The sequence below is a fragment of the Lathyrus oleraceus genome, chromosome 5, assembly GCF_024323335.1.
Source record: "Lathyrus oleraceus cultivar Zhongwan6 chromosome 5, CAAS_Psat_ZW6_1.0, whole genome shotgun sequence".
In the NCBI taxonomy this organism is placed as follows: domain Eukaryota; kingdom Viridiplantae; phylum Streptophyta; class Magnoliopsida; order Fabales; family Fabaceae; genus Lathyrus; species Lathyrus oleraceus.
Window position 1 is genome coordinate 48,893,902 of NC_066583.1, and position 16,732 is coordinate 48,910,633.

Sequence of the window (16,732 nt, forward strand, 5' to 3'; positions counted from 1 at the left end):
GTGATGTAATCTCCGGTTCCGTTTATTTCGGAACCCCCCAAGTCGGATTTATGGTGACTCAGTTGACTGTGACTGGTTCAGAGAATGGGTCTTCAGATGACTTGGTGGCACAGTGACCTGCATTCATGCATTTGCATCGGTCTCATTTTGCATTCATCTGCATTCTCGATCCGTACTCAGGGTCCATTGTTGATTGAGATTTTGGTTGAGAGACATCCAGATGTCAGATTGTTATTGATGAAAAATTATCTGTCTCAGTGACGCTAGAATCAAAGGAAGGAATATTCCTGGTACGGATAGACATTGCATGTGTGAGTCATACTAACCCATTTGCTGTTTTGTAGGTGTCAACCGGTGCGCATAGCTCGTTTGCTCAGATATCCTGCTAGGGGCAACAAATCCAAACTGATGGATCTTCCCAACGCCGACGTCCTCGAACTGAAAGAGATGGTGAGGGATTTGTTCAGTGTTGTGCAAGGGCTTGCCTTGGGGCAGAAAGCCATGGCTGAGAGATTGGAAAAGATTGAGAAGTGGCTGATAGTGGAGAAAGTTCAGGGAAAGGATCCGTCACCCGAAGCAAACAATCCCTCTGGCACAGTAGCCAAAAAACCCTCTGACAGTGGTCCGTTCAAGAAGGAGGTTGAGTCAGTAGGTATGCCGGTAAAGAAGGAACGCGGTAAGGACCGTTATCACCCTTATGCTGCCACTGTCACTGTAACCAGTCCTGTCGGCAATCCACCTGTACCGCCGCAACAACCACCACCTCAACAGAAGGCACCGAGAGCTAAGAGCCAGGTGAAGAAGAAAAAGGAGGATCGTCAGTTTGAGGAGCCTCCTGTGACCTACACACTTCTGTTCAGGAGATTGAGGGATTTGGGGTTAGTCCGGACAAGGATATTGATTCCCATAGAACGGCAGCGGAGGCCTGCACACTATGATGAGAATGCCAGGTGCGAGTTCCATTCTGAGGCACGCGGGCACAATATTGAGGGTTGTAGGGCTTTTAAGCATGTCGTCCAAGACATGGTGGATTCCAAGACCATCAGCTTGGCACAGATCATGGATGGGGATGTCAACCCTGTACCCAGGCAGGGTCCCGTAAAAGTTAAGATGGTGAAAAAGACCAAGAGAGGAATGGAGGTGACTAAGGAAGATCAGTTAAAGGTTCCAATGGCCGTGGTCCCAAAACCTCTGGTACAGGATGGAGCTTTCCCTGTTGTTGATGATCGTTGTGCTGCCATCGCCACAGAGGGGTGTGTAGGGATGAAAGATACGACCCAGGGGATGAAGGAAGGGGAAATGGACAGTGAAAAACTTGAAATGCCCAGTCAAGCAATCGAAACCATCAAGGTGGAGAATGATGTTGTTGAGAAAGAGAAGAAGTTGTCCATTTCTTCTTATAAGCAAGCCCTGGAGGTGGTGAAGCACCAAGAGGCCCAAGGCTGGGAAAGGATCATTGACATAGGTTATCCAGATCAAGAGTCGTCTAGACCAAACAGAGGACGTCGTCCGCCGTACATCTTTGTCAGTGCAGGAATGCTGGATTCTGATCATGCTTGTTCAGTGAGTGAAGAGATCGACTGTGACCGCGAGCTCGAGCTGTGGATAAAGTCGTGCGTACCAGGCAACTGGAAAGCCTCCAAAAGCATTACTGCCGCTCATCCGGAAGTGTAGCATTTCTGTGTTTTAATTTTGTTTGCATGAAAGCCATACGTTTTGCCCGAAACGTAATGGTCCATTGTAAGGGCCATCTCATGTGTTTCATTTTGCAACATTTTGCATCAGTAATAAATGGATGTTTTTGTGATTAAAAGCGGTGTTCCCTGTTTTTCACTTTTTGCAGTTTTAAAAAAATAAAAATAAAAATGGCAATGTTTTTATTCTCTTTCCTTTTGATTCATTCGGTTCCGACCTAAAAAGTGATTACCATCCTGATCTCATCGATAACAATTTGGTTACACCTTTGTATGACTTCGACACTCCGATCTATCATGCCGAAGAATAAGGCGAAGAAGATTATGGTCTGCTAGATTTAGCCAGGTTGTTGAAACAAGAGGAGAAGGTGATTCAACCACACGATGAGCGAGTCAAGATTGTCATCCCAAGTATCGCCGAGGTCAGAAGGGAAGTGAAAGTTGAGGCCGCTTCAGAGGCAAGTTGAGAACAGAATGGTAGCCCTGTTGAAAGAGCAGGTTGATATCTTCACCGGGTTGCATCAAGATACACCAGGGTGGAATACCCATGTTGTGGGGCACGAGCTACCATGGAGAGAAGACTGTCCTCCAGTGAAGCGGGAACCGGTGCTAAAAGAGAGAATGTGTGTGGACCATCGAGACGTGAATAGAGCTAGTTCGAAAGATGAATTCCCGGTACTTCACATTGATGTATTGATTGATAGTACAGCTCAATTCTCGGTGTTTACCTTCATGGATGGCTTTCTGGCCAAAATCAGATTGAATTGCTGCCAGATGATATGAAGTAAACCATGTTCATCACACAAAGAGTACCTTCTTGTTATAAGGTAAAGAAGAAGGTCGGTGCCACAGATCAAAGGGCTACGGTGATTTTGTTTCAGGATATGACTCATCGTGAAAGCGAATGCCATGATTGATGACATGATGGCAAAGTCCCGAGTAGAAGAGGGGCATCCGGTGGATGTTTGACAGGTAGAGATAACTCATACTGTTGAGTTCGAATCAGTGCACTTATGGAGTGCTGCCCGGTAAGCTGCCGAGGCTTATTGTAAGCGGATAAGAGGAGTCGAGGTCGACCCTGCTAAAAAAAAAAAAAAAAAAAGAAAAAATACTAGAAATGCCTGAACCAAAAACAAAAAGAGAACAAACGGTCAGGTAGAATAATGATTGCCAAGGGGCATGGAAAGATGAAAGAATAAGTTGCAGGAACCTCCGATTCCAATACTTTCTGTGGAAGAAACAATTGTTAATCTGGTACTTGACAGCCCTCGAGGGGTTTATGAGGTGCGTATTGGGCCAGCCTGACTAGTCTTGTCGAAAAGAGCATGCAATTTACCTAAGCAAAAGGTTTATCGACTGTGAAACAATACACTCACTGCTCGAGAAAACTTGATGTACTTTGGCATAGGCTGCTCGCCGACTGAGACAGTGTATGCTGGTTCATACCATTTTGTGGATGTCCAAAATGGATTTGATCAAGTACGTGCTTGATAAGTCAGCATGGACCGGACGGGTTGCGAGAGGGCGAATGGTGTCGACTGAATACGATGTTCAGTATATCTCCCAGAAAGCAACCAAGAGGAGGGTATTGTATGGTTATCTCGCCCGGCAACCCATTAAGGATTATCAACCAAGGAAGTCTGAATTCCCTGATGAGGACATCTCGAGGTGCTCAAATCGAAAGATTGAGAGTGACCGATCCCGGAGGAGGGGCCTGACCCTGAATCCGAACGGATTCTGATGTCTGATGGGGAGAGTTTAAAGTGAAGGAGCTAGTGCTTCCCCGATAACATTTGAATGCACCAACAATGGTGGCTGAGTACAAAGTTTGTATCCCGGGTGCCGAACCTCGATGCGTACGTCTACTGGGGCAACGCCTTTCTCACTCCGGTATGGGATGAAGGCTGTACTACCATTTGAGACTCAGGTTTCGTCATGGGGTCCCGTTGGACGTAAACTTGAAAAAGGATGAGGGGATAAGGACTCAGTATGACGCGTTGAGCCTGATTGCGAAAAGGGCTGACAGTTACTTGTCATGGGGCAGTTGTACCCGGTAAATGAAGCGTGTTGTTAACCGAGAAGTGCGACCTCGTGGGTAGCATGGAAGAGATGTGGTGTTGAAAAGGATCCTTCCTCCTCGAGACGATCGTGGGGCAAGTGGATATACAGTCATGAATCCCCAGCATGGTCAAGAAGGCTTTCTCCGACAAAGCCTTGTTGCTGACGACCATGAGTGGCGAGGATCTTCCATCCCCTGCGGATGCGGACGCAGTTAGAAAATACTTCGTAAAAAGAGACCCGCTGGAAAAAAAGAATAACAGAGTCCAGGCAAAAAAGGGCATCCCGGCGAACCAAGAAAAAGAGAAAAGGTTCGGGCAAAAGTTAGGGATAATAAAAGAAAAGAACTGTACACCCGGCAAGTCGAAAACCCCGCAAGGGCGGCTTGGGCAAAAAAGGGTATCCCGATGGACTGAAACCCGAAAGGGCGGTCCGGGAAAAAGAGGGATTGAAACGAGAAACTGCGTCTAGCATGATCGTTTGAGCTTTAGATGACTCGGCTAATCTCCGACAGAGATCGATCGGAAGCGTCTGGTTCAGAAGGCCGAAAGTGCGGAAAGTCTTGAGGACATATGGGGTGTAACCGAGTTGGAACCCGATGAGATCACGGTTTCACATTGCCATTAGGATAGATTTTTCCTTTTGTGCGCAATCACCTCTTTCCAGGGTTTGCCTCCTGTGTGTTGCTCGATTCTGAGTCACCCTTTTTCAGTCAATAAATGCGTGTTCAGTCAAATAGTTTTGTTTTTATTTTCATTACCGCTTTGATTACGAAAACATTTGTTTGTTTTGATAAGAATATTTGCATTTTGAAACATAGTGATCCCTTCCGATGCATGCTTACAAGATTGAAATCTGGAAATCTTATTCGGAGGTTTGAGTGACCCAGATGTTGAGGTGTTGGCACGCCTGGGCCACGCTTTTATCTAACAATCTCTTGTGCAGGTGCTGTTAGATATCTTCATTCGCTGGCAAGTAGTGATATAGAGCCTTTTGACAAAAGATCCCCACAGAGTCCAACCGGGGCAAGGGATAGACGAACAATGAAAGGACGGTGAAGGATTACGACGGCGATCCTGGAAGGAGTTAATCAAGAAGACTCTTCAAAGTCTAAGGACTGGGAAGTTTGTATAATCCCAGGAGTTCGATCCCCGTGGAGTACGGAGGAGCCGGGAATACAAGGGGATGAATCAGAAAAGTCCAGGCGAGTCTGGGAGTTTTCAAAAGTGGAAAGTCAACACTGTGGTAGGATGGTGAACACCAGTGTTCGACGAATCGAAGGGCGGCCCGTGACCGATAGGCCGTATTTCCCCGGTGGGTTTGAGAGTGTCATCTCCCTAGCAGATTCGAGATCGGTGCCTCCTCAGCAATCCTGAAGGTTACCATATCCCCAGCGGAGTTGTGATTGTTTTCCAAGTCTGAAGCTGTCTTCCCAGCAGATGTTGTGTTGATGGTTTTTCCCTCAGCAAGGTCCACAAGCGGATCGGGTTCGGCGAAGATCATCCCCAGTAGAGATAAGCATGGGCTGTTTCCCCTAGCAGGGTAATCTCCAAGCGGATCGGGTTCGATGGAGGTCGTCTCCAGCAAGGTTGTCTTTCCCTAGCAGAGTGGAAATGGACGTGGTAATGAAAGCTTCAGCGCAGTTCCTGGAGCTCCCCGGTGTTGTCTCTGGAGGAGACGTGTGTTTTATGCATTCATCATTAGATAAGCATAGCATATTGCATCATTAGTGCGTAGCATTTCCATGATCATGGGGCATTGTGTAAAACAAAAAAAACTCATGCATCTGCATTGCAGGCATATCCATTAGCCCTAAGTCGTGGTGACCAAGATTGGGTTGTTGGAAAGAGTTTAGCCTCGCTTGGATCGATTTCAGAATTGGGTTCCCCAGCAGGGTTGAGAGAAGTGTTTCCCCAATAAGTGACTCTTTAGTCGAGTGGGTATCCCCAGCATTGTTACTCCCCGATTGGTAGCATCTTGACAGCTTGGATCTTTTCCCCCAGCAGATATGGGTGTGTCTGATCTCTCCATATAGAGTTGACCCCTTAGGCAGAAAGTGTCTGTCATTTCCTTCTGCATTTCCCCACTGAGTTATCCTCGTGGATGACGGTTGTTTCCGTTCCCTCCCCTTGGGATGGGTTTTCCCTATTGAGTTCTTTCCTCATTAGGATGAGTCTTGATTCAGTATTGCCTTTTTGGATTGATCCTAAACTGGCATCCTTGTGGTTGACTCTCAGCAGTTATAAGTCCTACCTTTGCGGTCTTCTACCCACTATCCGGTAGATGTGAATCCTCTGTTCTCCCCTTGTTGGAGTTAACCCTTTGTGCTCATCCTAGTCGATGACAGTTGCTTTTCTGTGGTTTTCTGCCTACTAACCGGTAGATGTAATCCCCTCTGTGTGGTTATCATTATCCAGTTTTCGATATTGATATGTCGTTCACCTTTCGGATATTTGCTTTGATTAAGCAACTTTATCCCCAGCGGGCCTTTCCCTGTCCTTTTGATTGGTCTCTTTGCATACCTAGTCCTGGTGTCCCGATGCCTTTCTTGTCGGTTGATTTATCCATCTAACAACCTCCAATCCGGTTATGGATAATCTTCCATGCGAGGGTATTATCTACGTTTTGGCGGCTATAGATGATATATCTCATGCACTCTTTGGTCAATCTTTTGATTGTTTTCTCCAGCAGAGTAAGATTCGTATTCCCTGTGGAATCGGATGTCCATCCTTTAACAAGATCGCTTTTCTAGCCCTCTTCAGGATGATGAGTGTTTTGGAACACAAACCAATTCACGCTTTGGTCGGTCACCCGTTTCATACCTACAACCGGGTATTCTTGGTGCTCCTTCCTGTTTGCTCGCTGTTGTGACCTTGATCCCCAGTGAGATCCCCTGCAAGTGTGTATCCTTGCCTTGACACATGTAGATGTCAGTATCCTGTCAGCACCCGCGTGTGTTATTTCTTTGGTGTCGGTAAACACCATCTTTCGGTGATTTCCCAGTCATGCGTAATGTCTGGTCCTCCTTGGTGTCGGTAAACACCATCTTTCGGTGATTTCCCAGTCATGCGTAGTGTCTGGTCTTCCTTGGTGTCGGTAAACACCATCTTTCGGTGATTTCCCAGTCATGCGTAAATGTCTGGTCTTCTTTGGTGTCGGTAAACATCATCTTTCGATGTTCGTAACGTCGTTCTCCTTCCCTAGTGAAGCTTTTCTCCTCTCCGTTGGTGTCGATAAACGTCGAGTTTTTCCCGATCATCCGTTGATGATTTGGTTGTGTCCTCCTTCCCTAGTGAAGCTTTCCTCCTCTCCGTTGGTGTCGATAAACGTCAAGTTTTTCCTGATCATCCGTTGATGATTTGGTTATGTTCTCTCTCCCCAGAAGATTTCCTCCTCTCCGTTGGTGTCGATAAACGTCGAGTTTTTCCTATGCGTCTGTTGACGTATAGTTGCTTATTCCCCACAGATCATTTGGTAATACCAGATGATTCCCCTCAGAGTTTCCTCCTCTCCATTGGTGTCGATAAACGTCGAGTTTTTCCTAGTCGTCCTATGGCGTCTAGTTGTACCTTTCCCCATGCGGATTTACTTCTCCGTTGGTTTCGATAAACGTTGAGTTTTTCTCATTCGTCCGTTGACGTTTGATTGTATACCCTGTTCCCAGTCATTCGTAATGTCTGGTTGATCCCCAGCCAGAATCCCCAATAGAGTCGTTGGTGCCGTCCTATTTGGTTTCCGGTTGTTGTACCCTTCTTCAGTGAAGTGGCTTCTCCCTTTCGTCCGTTGACGTCTGGTCGAGTCTTCCTAGTTCATCCATCGTCCGTTGATGTCTGGTCTCCTTCTCCGTTGGTGTCGATAAACGTCGAGCTTCTCCCTTTCGTCCGATGACGTCTGGCCGAGTCTTCCCAGTTCATCCGTCGTCCGTTGATGTCTGGTCTCCTTTTCCGTTGGTGTCGATAAACGTCGAGCTTCTCCCTTTCGTCCGTTGACGTCTGGTCGAGTCTTCCCAGTTCATCCGTCGTCCGTTGATGTCTGGTCTCCTTCTCCGTTGGTGTCGATAAACGTCGAGCTTCTCCCTTTCGTCCGTTGACGTCTGGTCGAGTCTTCCCAGTTCATCCGTCATCCGTTGATGTCTGGTTACCTCTCCGTTGGTTTTGGTAAACGTCGAGTCTTTCCTGGTCGTCCCGGTTGATCTACCTCTCCGTTGGTCTTGGTAAACGTCGAGTTTTTCCTGGTCGTCCCGGTTGATCTACCTCTCCGTTGGTTTCGGTAAACGATGAGTTTTTCCCACTATGTTCGCTGACATGTGGTTGTATCTCTTCCAGTCATTCATTAATGTCTGGTTACTGTAAGACCCCAATTTTGGCCCTAAAATCCCTCATGGCCCATATCATATCATATCATGGCCTCAAGGATCATTGCATACCTTAGCTTCCCTCCTAGTGGGTAGGTTGCCTTGTGAGTTGATTCTTGATCACCAAGCATGCCTTGCATTTGTATATCTTTGCTTTTCATATGTTTATCAACCAAAAGTACAAAAATATTGTCAGTTTAACCTTGTTGCTTGCAGTTGAAGCAATCATCAGCAATTAGGTCAAAGACAGTCAACAGTCAGTCATTGCAATGGATGGTGGCCATTCTTGCAGAATTTGGGCACCATGATCAATAATCAAGAGTTCATATGACTTGGGACATCATTTGGAATCAAATTCTCAAGGAATTAGGGTTTGGAATTCATCAGAAGTGGTTCAATCATGCAAAACCCTAGGGAAGTCAAACTTGGTCAACTGTGGATTTAATCAGTGATTTGATGGATAGAATTGATTTGAAGGAGCTCATTCATGTCCATACAAGCCTCATATACCATGTCAAACCTCATCATGGAAGAATTTGAAGTCAAACAGAAAATTTCCCAAAATAGAAAGTGGACCTGTAATTTCAACTGCCAAAAATGGAAACTTCTTGATCTTAAACTTACATCATGATACAAGCTCCAAATGAATTTTTGCCCAACATGAAAGTTGAAGATCTTGTTCTCCCATTTTCAAAAAGTCCAAGAACTCTCAAATCCCATGCATGGTTTGCAAGATATGATCAATTCAATTTCAAAAATTTGTGAACTTCAACAAGCCATATCTCATGAACCAAAAGGCCAATTTTAGTGGGGTTTTTTCCTACAAGCTCCATTTGTTCCCCTCTTTCCAAAAATTCATTCATCATTCACCAAAACCTTACCATGCAAAATGCCATTTTTGGACTTGACTTTATTAAATTCAAGTGGTGCAAAAAGTGACTTTTTGAATTAAGCAATTTTAACACATTTGACCATTTGGAATAGGTCTGAAATGTCATTTGAAATATGTTTGCAAGCCCAATTCGTGCAGAACCTTACACCTCCATGTACACCATGTCCAAAATTAGCAATTTGCATTTCACTTCATTTGAGTTAAGCAAGTTTAGCATTTGTTTAGCAATGTTAAAACAGAAGTATATAAGCATTATTTCTGCACAAACCAACCCTGGCAGCAGCCTGAAACGGACAGAAATCCTCATTCTCTCTCATTTTCCATTTTTACTTTTTTTCAATTTCTGCTCAAAACCTTCAAAGTACACGATCTCCATTGGTTTGTTCTTCATTCTAGCCAACATTTGAGAGCTTTTTCAAGCAACAAATCCCAGCTGGAACTCCATTTCATGTTCTGTTTTCACCAAGCTCCAACAATGGCAAAACTCGATTTGAGTATTTCCAAGGGTTATTGAGCTACAAGCCACTCTCCATTCATCATTACAAGCTTGGACCTGCAGCTGTTTCAGCACAACAACATCAATCCATCACTGTTTTCATTTTTCTCCAAAAACAAGTAAGGTTTCGACCTTAACCATTTACTATGCCATGCTATGTTTTAGATAGCTCTTGTTATGCTGATTTTAATGAGCTTTGGATTGCATGAAATGGTCAGGTATTCATTAAGATATGTTGTTTTAAAGTTTGTGGATGCATGATGATTGTTGCTCGATTCATGATTGTTTGTGTGATTCACTGAAAACCATGCTTGGATTATGCTTGTGTTTGCTTCACTGTTTCGAATGGTATGCTTGATTCAAAAAACTGGGAAATTTGTTCTTCCAACGATGAATGTTGTTACTGCTGCTTTGTAAACCCTAGTATTTTTCCAGAAAATCCTGTTTCAAATTTGCATGAACCGTGTTGTTTGCTGATGTTTGATGCTGCACGAACATTCCTATATTACTGCCATGCTGCTTGTGTGATGATTGTTTGTAATTTCGTTTTGATGATGATGAACCATGAAATGAGCTGCTGCAGCCTGTAAACCCTAACCCTGTTCCCAGAAACTTGGATTTTCACGTGTATTTGCTGTCCTGGTACTGTTCCATTGGCTTTAACCAATGAGAACATTTCATTTCCCATACCCTGTACGCACCGTTTTGGGTTAATGAGGGCATTATTACAAGTTTGCCACTCGGTCAACATTTTGACCATTGAACCATGTTATTTTGTCCATGTTATTCCAATTGTTGCTCAAACTTCTAAAAATCATTTCTCATTCATTTCAACTCCAAAAATCATGGAATTTTTTGCATCATGTTCATGAGAATGACCACTATTTTATCATGATTTTTAATTATTTTTTGTGTGGCTGGATTTTTAATGGCTTTAGGTTTCTTGTCATGTGACCAAAAATTGTACCCTTTGCCATTTCTTTTGTGAAATAATGATGATGCATCCAATGACCCTGAAATTTTTGTGGTTAATCTACACTCATTCATGTTTGTTTTGATGTAGAGTTCTTGAATTTATCATATGTGGTTTGTGAGATATGAATTTTGGAACTAGGGTGTGACAATTTGTGTCACACCAATGATATGCAAGTTCATGATTTTTGTTGACATGCTTCCTGACCTCCAATTGATGTAAAATTTTGCATGATCCATCTCTCATATGTCTAGTTTATGTGTGAATTTTCCTGGAATTAATTGTGCCATTTCCTAATTGTTTGAGATTTTTCTCTCCTGCCTAGTCAATTGTTGACTTTATGTGATACATCTTGCCATTTCATTTATGAAATTCTCATATCTTATTGGATGATCATGAAATTTTACATGTGCATACTAGACATTTTGAGCTTTGCATTGGTGTTGATCCCATCCATTTCTCATCTGTTGTCTTTGAGTTATGATTTTTTGAAGTTGACACATGTATGTTTGACTTTTTTGTGCATGCTTGAAACTTGTTTGACTTCCTGATTTTAATTGACCATCTTCCCATGATCCAATTGAGCTGAAATTTTGTATGCATGTCATTATGTGGATCGTGATTGACCATGAATTATTTGATAATTTTTGGAATTGGTTATGATTGGTTTTGAGCTAAGCCTTTCTGTTGACTTCTTTGTGCATGCTTGAAATTTGCTTTGACTTCATGATTTTCATTGACTGCCTTCCACTTGTCCAATTGTGATGAAATTTTACATGCTTGCCATGCTAGGTGTTAGGATTGATCATGAATTATTTTGGTGATTTTTGAAAATGCTTGAGTTGACTTTTGATGCAAGTCTTTCTGTTGACTTTTATATGCACCAATTTGCCATGCTTTGACTTCCTTTGCTTAGGAAATCATGATGATGAATGATATGAATGTGAGACCAATTGAGTTTGCTTCTTAAATGTTTGAACTTGATTTTGGTTGACTATCCCTTGCTGTTTTGACTTTCTCATCTCATTTTGACCCTAGGCTTGTCCTAGTGGTCCTGTTGCTTATGTTTGAGCTCATTGTTTCAGGTTAAGCACAAATGCTTCAAAGAGAACAATCCAATTTGTTTGAGCTTGATTGTTTATCGTGTGTTAACCTCTTTGTTTTGTAGGTTGCTTGGCTCATAAGCCTTGTGCCTCGTGCTTTGCACATTTGCTTATCTGTTTTGACTACTTCATTTTGCTTTGACTGTTGAACTGTGTACTGATTTGTTTGATCATTTCAGGTACCCTTTAGTTGCTTAGAATTTGCTTTGCTTTGCTATTTAGCAATTTGCTTTGAGGTATATTCCTTATCTTCATGTAGTCTGGAGACGCGGCCTGTTATTTGGCCGGGCAAACTGTCTGAAGTCCTCCTTAAGAGGCAATGCTTGTGTGTGTTTAATTTTGTCCCAAGCAGGAAAAGTCCTTCAAGTAAGGCAATTGGTAGATCAAAGGGATAAGCAACCTATCCCCTACTATTCAGTGAGTCTTCTCCTTGCTCCCATTACATGGTTGTAGCATTGAGATCAAAACCCAAGATCTATCGAGTCAATAATGTGGAGAGAGTTCCTACTTTCTGAACTCCCACACCTTCTGATATTTAAATGCTCTCCCTGATCAGGGATAAGAGCAATGAGGCACACCCCTCATATCCTTTCATCTGCTTCACCTTAGCCTCTCAATGGCAAGGTTAAGAGCACCTATGACCCTATTCCAGTTGGCTTCAATGCCTAACCCTCTTGTGTGAGCCTCATTGTGTGGTTATAGTGTGTGCTGATTGACTTCATTTGATTGATTACTTCATATGCACATGTTTGCTTGTATGCTTCATGCATTTATCATCATCATTAATTGCTCATTAATGCACAATCATCTCATTTGTCTTTGTGACATTATCATTGTTGTTTACCCATTGAGGACAATTGTAAGACCATTCATTGGCCATTGCTCCTATGATATGGAAGTGAGTATAAGACCATCACCTTGGCCACTCATCTTACCTTTGCTTGATGCATTTGATTGTATGTGAGGTTGCAATTGTAAGTCCCTGTAAGTTGGCATTTGCTTTCCTATGATCACATGTTGCTTTGTTTGTTTGTATGTGAGGATACAACTGTAAGTCCCTGCAAGTTGGCATTTGTATTCCTAGGACCATACTGTGGAGGTTAGAGTAAGCCCAGACAGATTGGCATCTGACATCCATGTTTTGCTTCTGTTTGTTTATGTGAGGTTGCAATTGTAAGTCCCTGTAAGTTGGCATTTGCTTTCCTATGATCATATTATTGCTTTTGTTCTTGTATGTGAGGATCCATTGTAAGTCCCTGTAATGTGGCATTGGTTTTCCTATGAGCATATGTGGAGTTAACCTAAGTCCAGATAGATTGGCAGTTGACTTCCATATTTCATCTTTGTTTTCTTTTGAGGAGATTAGTGTAAGACCATTGAGTGGCCTCTGATATCCATTTCTGTTTTAGGAGACTGGTGTAAATCCATCTATTGGTATCCGGTATCCACCTTTTATTTCTTTGTTTGAGGAGATTAGTGTAAGACCATTGAGTGGCATCTGATATCCAGTTTTATTTTAGGAGATTGGTATAAGACCAGTGATTGGCAGCCGATATCCGCTTTTGTTGACTTTCTTGTTTGTTTGTTATTATCCATTGCTATTCCAAAGGACACCCTTGAATCATTCCCCTATATGATTTCAAGAAGTGAACCTTCTAAGAAGTTTTACAATCCATCTCCATCCATTCATCCCCATTATGTCCTAAACCTTTTCACACTTTGATTTCAAACTTGACATAGATATTGTGCAAACATCTTCATGCTTTTTCAAACTAAAAACCTGGACCCCAAGTCCTTGACTCTTTTTTCAAAATCCATTTCATAATACTTCTTTTGAATCAATCTTAATCATACTTTGACTCTACTTTCATAATCACAATCAATTAACTTCACTCATTCACTTGTTTTGGCTTTGTCCATTGTTAATCTTTTCATGCATTAGCCATAGGCTTCAATTATCATTGTGGTTGATGTAAATCTTGCCTATCCTTAGTGAGTTGACAGTAAGACTTCCGTACTGAAAACAGGGCTAACCCCTCTAGTACGTCGAAGCTATCCTCGCATGGTGGATGTTGTTTTTGGTCGAGTGTTCTCCCATTGATAATGAAAAGCCTCAGTGCTTGTGTTTAAAATTGAATCCACCAACTTTTGGAAATCTTTTAGCCGAACTACGGCGTTTTGATCCTTACCTTTGATGGAAGGTACGTAGGCAACGGGTTCATCCGTTCAAACCCAATAAAAATTGTACATTCTTTTCTCATCATCCCAATCATGTTTGCACAATACTTATGTCATAACAAATAACAATTTTATACAACAAGTGTGAAAAGGGCTCCCTAGGAGTACCTAGGACGTGGTGGGTGCCTAACACCTTCCCATTGCGTAATTTACCCCTTACCCAGACTCTCTGATCTTTTTATTAGTTTTCTACGTGTAAAACTTCTTAGGCTTTTGTTCGCTTTTTAGCCAGTCCTTTGGATAAATAAAAGTGCGGTGGCGACTCGAAATTTCATTGTATCCCTTGCTTATGGTTTAATCAATAAATCATATAGCGACGAATACACCGCTACAGAAAAGTGGCGACTCTGCTGGGGATAATGAACCCATAATCTCTGGTTGTATTGCCTACTTTTCACCCTTGTTGTGCTATATTGTTATCTATTATGTGACATATTTTTGTACCATTTGGGATGACTGTATTGATTGTAATGTGTGAATTGCTTGATATACAATTGCTGTTTGCTTTGGTGATCTGTGAGACGAGTTCTATACCCGAACTCGAGTGCACTCTAGGATAGGAGAATGGCATAGTCTTGTCGATTGGTGTGGAGTATTCCTTAGCCAGTTGACTTGCGAGTCCATTCACTTGGTGGAGGTCATGTTGAATTAATAATGTCACACAAGTTATTTGTGGTTAGGCATTATTCTTTCAATCATGTTCCGCAGAAGCCAAGGACCTTAGTTTACCAAACCCATCTTGGCCTATTTTTAGGACCGTAGTGCGGAGGTCGTTCAGATGTCAGTTCTGATACGATTGTTACGCGATACTACACTCATAAGAGTTTCTCTTGAGAATATTCTTGGAATACGAGTATTCGTTCCTCCGATAATATTCGAAAGATGGAACGATGATTATGGGAACCTCTGATAGAACATGTCTGGCAGGTTTAAACCCTAGTACACTCCCTTTGGGTGGTCCTTAACCGAGACTCCATGCTCGTGACCCTCAACAAACCCGTGATTCGTGGTTGAGTCGTTCAAACATTGTTAATATCAATGGATCCCGGATCAGGTGTAAAACCTAAAATCCACCAAAGCGGCTGGTTGATATTAAGAATGTTTGAGCCGGTTCATGTACCGTTAATATCAATGGAACTTGGGTGTCGATAAGGTGAAAACCTAAATCCACCAAAATGGATGATTGATATTAGGGATACATAGAGCTTTCCCACGACCTTTGTTCGGTGTGCTTTGCTTGATCCTTGAGTGTGTTTGTTGCATTCATACATTCATGCATTCATCTGCACTTCATGTCATCAGAAAAAAGAAAATTTTCAAGGAACTTAAAGGGTTATTTGCAAAATTTTCAGACATGGAAAGGCCAAAGAGGCATACAAAGAAGTACAACTTTAAGCAGCCCGACGTAAAAGAGTTAAGGAATCTGACATCATATGTATTAGATCCCTTGGGTTTCAAGGCTCGCTATGGGAAGCTTCTACCTCTGCTCACCACTCAGGTTGACGAAGGATTGATGAGTACCCTGGCTCAGTTCTACGATCCATTGCATCATTGCTTCTTATTTCCAGACTTCCAGTTATTGCCGACTTTGGAAGAATACTCTCACCTCATTGGGATTCCGATTCTGGATCAAGTGCCGTTCAGTGGCCTAGAGAGTATTCCATCTGCTCGAGAGATTGCTAGTCTGTTACATATAGATGAAGATCTGATTAGAGCTAATCTGACTACCAAAGGCGGAATTCAGGGTTTTCCTTCCGAGTTCCTCATTGCCCAAGCTACCTTTTATGGGAAGGCCATGAGTGAGGATGCCTTTGAGGCTCTATTTGTGCTGCTCATCTATGGATTAGTGCTATTTCCCAACTTCGACAAGTTCGTGGACATGAACGCCATTAGGATCTTCTCAGTTCTTAATCCAGTTCCGACTTTGTTGGGCGATGCTTATGTCTCCTTGCACCTGAGAAATATGAAGAATGGGGGAGTCATTGTCTGCTGTTTACCCCTGCTGTACAAGTGGTTTATTTCACACTTGCCGCAGACAGTTGCTTTCAAGGAGAACAAGGGATGTCTACGGTGGTCTCAGAGACTCATGTCTCTCACCAATGATGATATCACCTGGTATGATCGTGTGTATGATACCGTCCAGATCATTGATTATTGTGGTGAATTCCCGAATGTGCCTCTTCTTGGTACATGTGGTGGGATTACCTACAATCCTATTCTTGCACGTCGTCAGCTTGGGTTCCCCCTGAAGGATAAACCTAATAACATTCTGTTAGAAGGTGTGTTCTTCCAGGAGGGTAAAGATCCCCAAGGCCTGAAAGCCAGATTTGTCCGTGCATGGCGCAGTATTCATAAGAAGAGTAGGAATGAGTTGGGTCCAAAGAACTGCATTGCTTTGGAGCCATACACCTCTTGGGTCAGACAGAGAGCTGCCACCTACTTGATGCCGTACGATCATCCAAGACCTACACCGTTGGATGTGGCAGGGCCTTCAACCCTCCCTACCCAACGTGTAGAGGAGTTGAGAGAAGAAGACCTTTCGCGTGCTTGGATCCGTGAAAGGGAGGAATTGCTGCAGCAGCTCAAGGAGAAGGACGCTATGATTGAATTTCTCGAGCACCGAGTGATCGACGATCCGAACGACACTTGGACTTCTCTGCTTCCTCAGTCTTCCAAATTCTGGAAGAGGAAGTATGATCGACTTGCTAAAGAGAAAGTTGATATGGAGGCTGCCTATGAGAGAGAGATCAAGAAGTTGTGCACTTCTCGTCTTCCAGCATCCTGAGCTAATAGGGATCCATAGGATGTCATTTACCTTTTCTCTTTGTAATGAATTCAAAAATGCTGTATTTCTTTGTTTTGATATATTAAATGAAATATTTTCCATGAGCGATTAAAATGTTTAAATATTCAAAATATTACAA